The sequence below is a fragment of the Elephantulus edwardii genome, unplaced genomic scaffold (genome assembly GCF_000299155.1).
Source record: "Elephantulus edwardii isolate Elephantulus edwardi_28Jun2011 unplaced genomic scaffold, EleEdw1.0 scaffold00438, whole genome shotgun sequence".
Lineage (NCBI taxonomy): Eukaryota > Metazoa > Chordata > Mammalia > Macroscelidea > Macroscelididae > Elephantulus > Elephantulus edwardii.
In genome coordinates this window covers 41,449-48,510 of record NW_006400188.1, presented here as the reverse complement: position 1 = coordinate 48,510, position 7,062 = coordinate 41,449, and the positions used below count along the sequence as shown (strand labels likewise).

The 7,062-nt window shown below is 40.9% G+C and overlaps 1 pseudogene; it reads right to left on the bottom strand.

Moving 5' to 3' along the window:
• Positions 1-2,715: 2,715 nt before the first annotated feature.
• On the bottom strand, positions 2,716-3,613 carry LOC102849483 (annotated as a pseudogene).
• Positions 3,614-7,062: the final 3,449 nt, after the last annotated feature.

Here is a 7,062-nt window from a genome sequence, read left to right as displayed (position 1 = left end):
TTTTATTAGTTTCAATGAACACTCACAGGGATTCTGGGCTTTCACTCCTTCATTGCCGCACCATTCTCTCCACCCTCCTCCCCAGTTTGTTCTTCTTCCCCGCCATCCGAATGTCTGTTTTAATTGTCCAGTTGCCACAGTGCTTGTCAAAGTCAATTCTGATTAATCTCCTTTGTCGGTGTGTACTTTGCCATTCCCTATCACTCCTCCCTGAGAGAGACTTCACCCTGATTCATAAGGAAAAGGGGATGGCGTATTCTCTTAGCTACTTCCTGCTGAAAAGGGACGCTGTGGGTTTCAGGGTGAAGATCTTCTCTCACTACTCTAAAGGGCCCCTTTGGCAGTAGGAAACACATAGACTATTATGGAGATTGATTTTGGAATTTAGATGCACTCTTATTGATTGTGCTTGGCCGTACATGTTCATATCCTTGAAGATGTATCATGGGGGTGTTGCAACCTAGAAGACACAAATTTGACTAACAAGTTATAAGTACATGAGTTAAAAATTATGGAAAAGTAAAAGAAAAGATTCTTTCATTGTTTTACAAACCCTCCCCCAGGTCCCCTCCACCATGTAGCCCTCGTTCTAGACTCCTGTGATGACAGAAATACCTAGTCATATATCTCTTTTAAACAGTTTTCTCCCTCCTCTGTTTCAGTGCAGTATACATTATTGAACCCATCTTACTCAGTCTCTCCCCAACCCCAAGGACAGTCCCATTCTACAACAGTGCGATCATGTAATATTTGTCCTTTTGTGACTGGGATATTTCACTCAGCATAATGTTCTCCAGAGTCAACCATTTTGAATAATATTGCATGAGTTCCTTGTTTTTTAATGCAGCATAGTATTCCATTGTGCGAATATACCACAGCTTCTCTAGCCATTCGTTTGTTGATGGGCACTTAGGTTGTTTCCAACTCCTTGCTATTGTGAACAAAGCTGCAATAAACATGGGTGTGCATATATCTGCTTGGATGTCAGCTATTGAGGCCCTGATTTTGTGCTGGTAGGTATATACAATACTCACACACAGTTACCCAGAAAAATGAAATGATGGAGAGAAACAAATCTATACAATGCCAGATGCTGGGAAACAGTCTTACCTATAGAATATTTACACAAGTGCGGTTTGGGTTTTTTAAAAATTATTTTATTTTATTATTTTTGTGTGTGTACCATCAAATTAGATCTGACTGGTGCAGGAGGAGATTGCTCCTCCTTTTCCAGCAGAGCATCTGGTGGATTTGAACCACATACCTCTGGGATTACAGTGCAGCTTCCTGCCACTGGGCCACCAGAGCTCCCTTACAAGTGTGCTTTTAAAACAGATCAGGAAACCATTTCCCCCCCCCCCCAAGATGCTTCTTATGTGATGCTATTTTTCAATTATTGCGTCCATCATTTTTCTGTTATTATATACCTGGCAGTGGGGTAGGGTGAGGTGCTAAAAATGACTTCCTTTGACAAATAAGTTTTTGTTTGTGTCAGGTAAGCCACCAGTGTGCTACCTGGGTGCTACAAATTCCTGAATTTAAAGTAACTTTCAAAAATCTTGCTACACATTTTAAAATCCCCAAACTACTTCCTAGCACAGCTGTTAAAGTGTGGTTTCTAAACTGTCAAATCCTAATAGTTATCTCTATTTCCAAGAGTGAAGAAAGGCTCGGTAACCCTGTGTGGACACTGTCCTGAGTGGCTTTGGGTTTTCCTCCTGTAACATTCAGACTCCAGAAAAGGGAAACCACCGAGCAGCAAGAAAACCAAACCCCCCAGGGCGCTCACTGGATTTTAAAAAGTTAGAAAAGTTTGTGTCTTTCAAGGAGTTTCAAGAGAACAAGCTACTTCAACATTCACGATTCAGGGGAGGGAGGTTTTAAAAGCCCCTGACTGTCCACAGGAAAAAGGAACGAAATAACCCACAGCTCCTTGCTGAGTTTGCACCAGTAAGTCAGTGCAGGTGATAAACAGTTTGCTCTACAAGCAGTTAGGACGGAACTCAACATGATGGGATTCCTGTAACAAAACTTTAGTCTCTTTTTCTTCTGGTAATACAGTGAGTGGAATCAACACAAGAGAATTTTGGAAGAGTTTAAAGTTACACTTAAAAAGACAAACTTAGCAAAACAGAAACTTTAGCTGCCAGATTCTATCGCGTCTCAACAGAGAAAGTGACTATCTCAAGAGGTCCTTAAGCTTAAAAGCTAATAAGAGCAGTTTACCATAAAAAGCCTGTGCCTATGAAGCGGTTTCTCTTCTTGGTTCTACTCCTTTGTCCTGCCATGTATATGCTCAAGTTTAACGAGGATGCAGAGAAACAACGGAGTAACAAAAAAATAAGCCTGAGAAGTCACCAGCTAATGAAAGTCTCTTCTCTAGCTAGACATGGCCACTTGATTTTAATACAATAATCAAACCAGTCTTTCATCTTGTCTATCAGGTTCACTGTCAAAGGTCCTCAAACTTAATCAGACCAGGAGTCTAACGCTCCCAGGTAATGATAGGAAAAAACCAAAAACCTTTACATTTCCTTTTAAAGCCTTTTATTCTGTTATTGTTGGTGCATGAGGAAAACTGCTTTGCCAGTAATTCATGGTGCCCTGGGCTTCTGACACCAACTTGTTATTTGATCAACTGGGAACCAGACCAAGCCATTTTCTTCTTAGGTCTGGTCAGCTGATAAGTGGCACTCACGTGACTGATCCTTTCTTTCATATAACCTTTAACAAGAACTCGTATGTTGCATTGATGATGCCCCAAGAGATGAGGGATCGGTGGTAATTCAGATGGGCACCTCTGAAAAGATTTGCCAACTCCCTGTCTGTCCCGTTCTAGCCAGATTTTTTTTTAAACCCTGGGGAAAGACTAACATTCCCCACCAATCTGAGACTGCATGCGAGTCTTTACAACATTAATTGGAAAAAAACCAAGAATCCCAACATGGCACCAAGCAGGCCTCCACAGATGAAATCACTGACCAAGTGGGCACTGTGAGACTTTGCAGCAGGCAGCGACTCATTACGGGGGCCTTGAAGGCCAAAAAACAGGGTATTGCTCGATCCGTTGTGGAGAAGCATGGGCACTAGGCCTCCATAATACTCTTTAATTCCATGACATTTGAGTGCCTTGAAAACCTGATAAGTGTCTGTAAATTTGCCATGATGCTTGTGGTCTTGTAGCAAAGTCTGAACTCTTTCCAGTGGAGTGAAAATGACTTGTCATCCCTGCAAGCACTGCGGCCAGGCTACAAATTGCAAACTCTGGGGTAATGATGTGTCTGCGGAGAAGATAAGATAGATCCTCATACAGACCAAACATCAGCGCCAGCGTGATTGTCTTCTGCATTAACGGGGGAAGAATTCCTCGCTACAAGTTTTGGAATCCATCCCTCCTCAACTGAAGGATTGCGTCCCTGGTTTTGATGCCGTACAGCTGTTGTCGAAAGAGGACCTTCTACATAGGAAATGGGATCACGATGTTGTTGAAAGCTGCACAGCGGTCACGCAGGTAATGCTTCGTTTGATCAACACTGGTAATGTGAGGGGATGATATCTCTTGTTTTGAAGATGTCAGGATTGGTGGTCTCTTTTCATGAGCTTCTAAATCCATCAATGTTGCTTAAGGTCTTTCTTCTTTTTTTTTTTTAAACATAATCAAGGAAACACTGTTTACTAATGGGACTATCACTATTGGCATCAGGTGTCACAACACATGTTTTGAGGGACACAATACAATTAATAGGATCGGTTATTGGGTTTCATTGTATCAACTAGGCCTCATAGGGATGCTGTGTCTATAACATTGTTGTTGTTTGTTGTTACGTGCCGTCAAGTCTCTTGTGACTCAGCAATCCTGTACCCTGCTCTATCCTGTGATAATTTTTGTGTTTATTATTATTATTAATTTCAATGAACATCTACAGAGATTTTGGAATTCCATTCATTCATTGTTGCCCTTTTCTCCCCATCCACTCACCCCCACCCCCACCCCCAGTTCGCTCCTCTCCTTGAAAAGCAAAAGAAAAACTCCTTCATTGGTACACAATCCCCTACCCCCACCCCGCACATCCCCACTCCTACCCCAAGTATACTCCACTCTGCAACCTTCTTTATGAAGGATTTTAACTGATGGCTGCAGGAGTCCTGGCTCTTCCTTGCCCTGAGGCCACCCACCTGCAGGCCAGAGGGCAAGTAAGCGAGCCATTGCCGGCAAAAGCGCAGACCTTCCCCCTGTGTTCAAGTTTTTGAGGAAACATCAAATTGCCTTCCAGAGTGGTTGCACCGTTTTACAATTCCACCAACAGTGCATGAGAGTCTCTCCACATCCTCTCCAAGAGTTATTGTTGGCTATCTCATTGTGCTTTAGATTTGCACCTCTCTTATTTCCAGTGATTCTGACATTTCTTCATGTGTCTCTTAGCCATCTGAACATCTTCCTCTGTGAAGAGTCTTTCCATGTCTTTTGCTTACTTTGTAATTGGGTCATCAATCTTTTCCTGGTGGATTCTCAGGAATATTCTGTAAACTTTTGTTATGACATCTTTGTCTGGGATGGTATTGCCAAGTGTTTTCCCCCTAGTCAGTAGGTTTTCTTTCATCCTGTTGGAAAAAGTTTTTGATGAGCCCAGAGATTTAATCTTTAGAAAGTCTCATTGGGCAAATCTTTTGCCATCACCCTTTAAAGTACTAAAGAACAAGAATTAGAGCTCAAAAGAGTTTAAAAATTCTTTAAATGTGTTTAAAAACTCTTTAAAACAGTTAAAAAACTAAGTTTGGGGGGTAGAGGAGAGGGACAAAGGAAATGGGAAAGATCCCTCAGGGACCTGAAAAGACAGAGTAATGCTGGGCGTGGTCCAATGGTGATTAGTTTTATAAAACACAATGTATGTGAATGATTGTATGAGACATAATATCAATGAAGGAAAGTGTGAAACACACACAAACCCCCACTATGTACATGAAAATAAATTTATCTTTTAAAAAAAAACCCCAAAAATCACAATGTATAGAAATGATAGTATGAAACATAATGTAAATGATTGTATAAAACACAATGTACATGAATAAAATACAATAGAAATGATTTTTTATAAAAGAGTTTAAATATTAAGATGGATATGCCTAAGCTTATAGGTTATGACTGGAAAAGTAAAGATATTTTCAGCTATGTCATATGCATATGAAAGATGGACAATGAGTAAGGGCTATTGAAGAAGAATTGATGTCTTAAAATTGGGGCATTGGAGAAGAGTATTGCATATACCACAGACTGCCAAAAGAACAATTTGCCTAGTATGTACTGGAAGAAGTTTAGCTGGAGTGCTCTTTAGAGGTAGGGATGGTGAGACTTGATGTCACATAGTTTGGGTAGGTTGGCTGAAAGCAGAGAGTAGCAGAGGATTGTCTATTTGTGTTTCATTGACTATGGAAAAGCATTTGATTGTGTGGATCACAACAAATTGCAGCTAACCTTGAGAAGAATGTGATCCTCAGAACACTTGGTTTTCATTTGAAACCTATACTTGGAACAGGAAGCAGTAATGAGAACTGAGAAAAAAGACACAACATTTCATAGTTCAATATTAGGAAAGTATGCAGAACAGATCATTTGGGAGGCTGGACTTTATGAGGAGGAAGGTGGCATCAGAATTGGAGGAAGACTCTTTAACAATCTACATTATGCATAATGACATAATCTTGCTCACCAAAACTGAGGAGAACTTGAAGCACTTGCTGCAGAAGGTCAAGAACTGCAGTCTCCAATATGGTTTGAATCTCAACACCAAGAAAGCAAAGCTTCTTACCCCAGGGCCAATTGGCAACACCGTGATAGATGAAGAAGAAATTGAGGTTGTTAACAATTTTCCCTTGCTGGGCTCCACAATCAGCACTCTTGGCATCAGCAGTCAGGAAATCAAAAGACAATTTACATTAGGGAAGGCTGCTATCAAGGAACTCTCCAAAGAGCAACAGTGTCAGTCTAGAGACCAAGGTGCATTTGATCCAGGTCATGGTCTTTGCAATTACTTGCTGTGCATCAGAGAGCTGGACAATGACCAAGGACCGTAGAAGAAGAATCTATGCCTTTGAGTTGTGGTGCTAAAGAAGACTATTAAATATGCCATGATCAAAGAGAACAAACAGTTCTGTCATGGAGAGGTTGAAACTAAACTTCTCCTTGAAGGCAGGGACTTTGAAGCTCCACCTCACACACTTTGAATATATTGCCAATAGGAGTTAGTCCTTAGAGAAGGTCATCATCATACTTGGAAGGATGGAGGGACAGTGCAGAAGAGGATGACCCTGGATGAGATGGATTGATACAGTAACTAGAGTAATAAGGGTAGATGAGTCAGAGACAGTGAGACTGGCTCAGGATAGGATGACGTTCAGAGCTATTGTACATAGGGTCACTATGATTCTTAAGTAACTCAATGGGTAATAACAACATCAGGAGAAAAAGTCCTTGGAAAAAGGTACCATGATTGGAAAAGTGCAGGATCAGAAAAGAGAGGTAGACTTTCAGTGAGATTGATTGATCCAGTGATTGAACAACGGATTAAGTGCAGCAGAAAGTGTGAGGATGGCACAAGAACCAGCAAATTTTCAGTGTGTTGTTTATAGGGTTCCTATGATTTGGATGCCACTTGAGGGACATTTAATAACAGCAAGATCATCATCAACAAGAAGGATTTTCTTTAGTATTCCTTTATAGATAGGTAGATAGATAGATAGATAGAGATATATATGGGAAAATTTGCTGATTGTGGAAATTTTTTATTGTGATTGAGATTTTAATGAAAGTTTTTAAAGAACTGGGAGTTCCAACTCTTTTTGGTGTATATAAACATGAAACTGAAGAGGACCTGAAGCACCTGCTGCAGAGGGTCAAGGACTGCAGCCTCTAATACAGACTGAGGCTCAATGTCAAGAAGACAAAGATTCTCACCACTGGACCAATTGTCAGCATCAGGATGGATGGTGAAGAGATTGAGATTGTACATAGCTTTAGTTTGCTTGGCTCCACAGTCAACACTCTTGGCACCAGTAGCCAGGAAA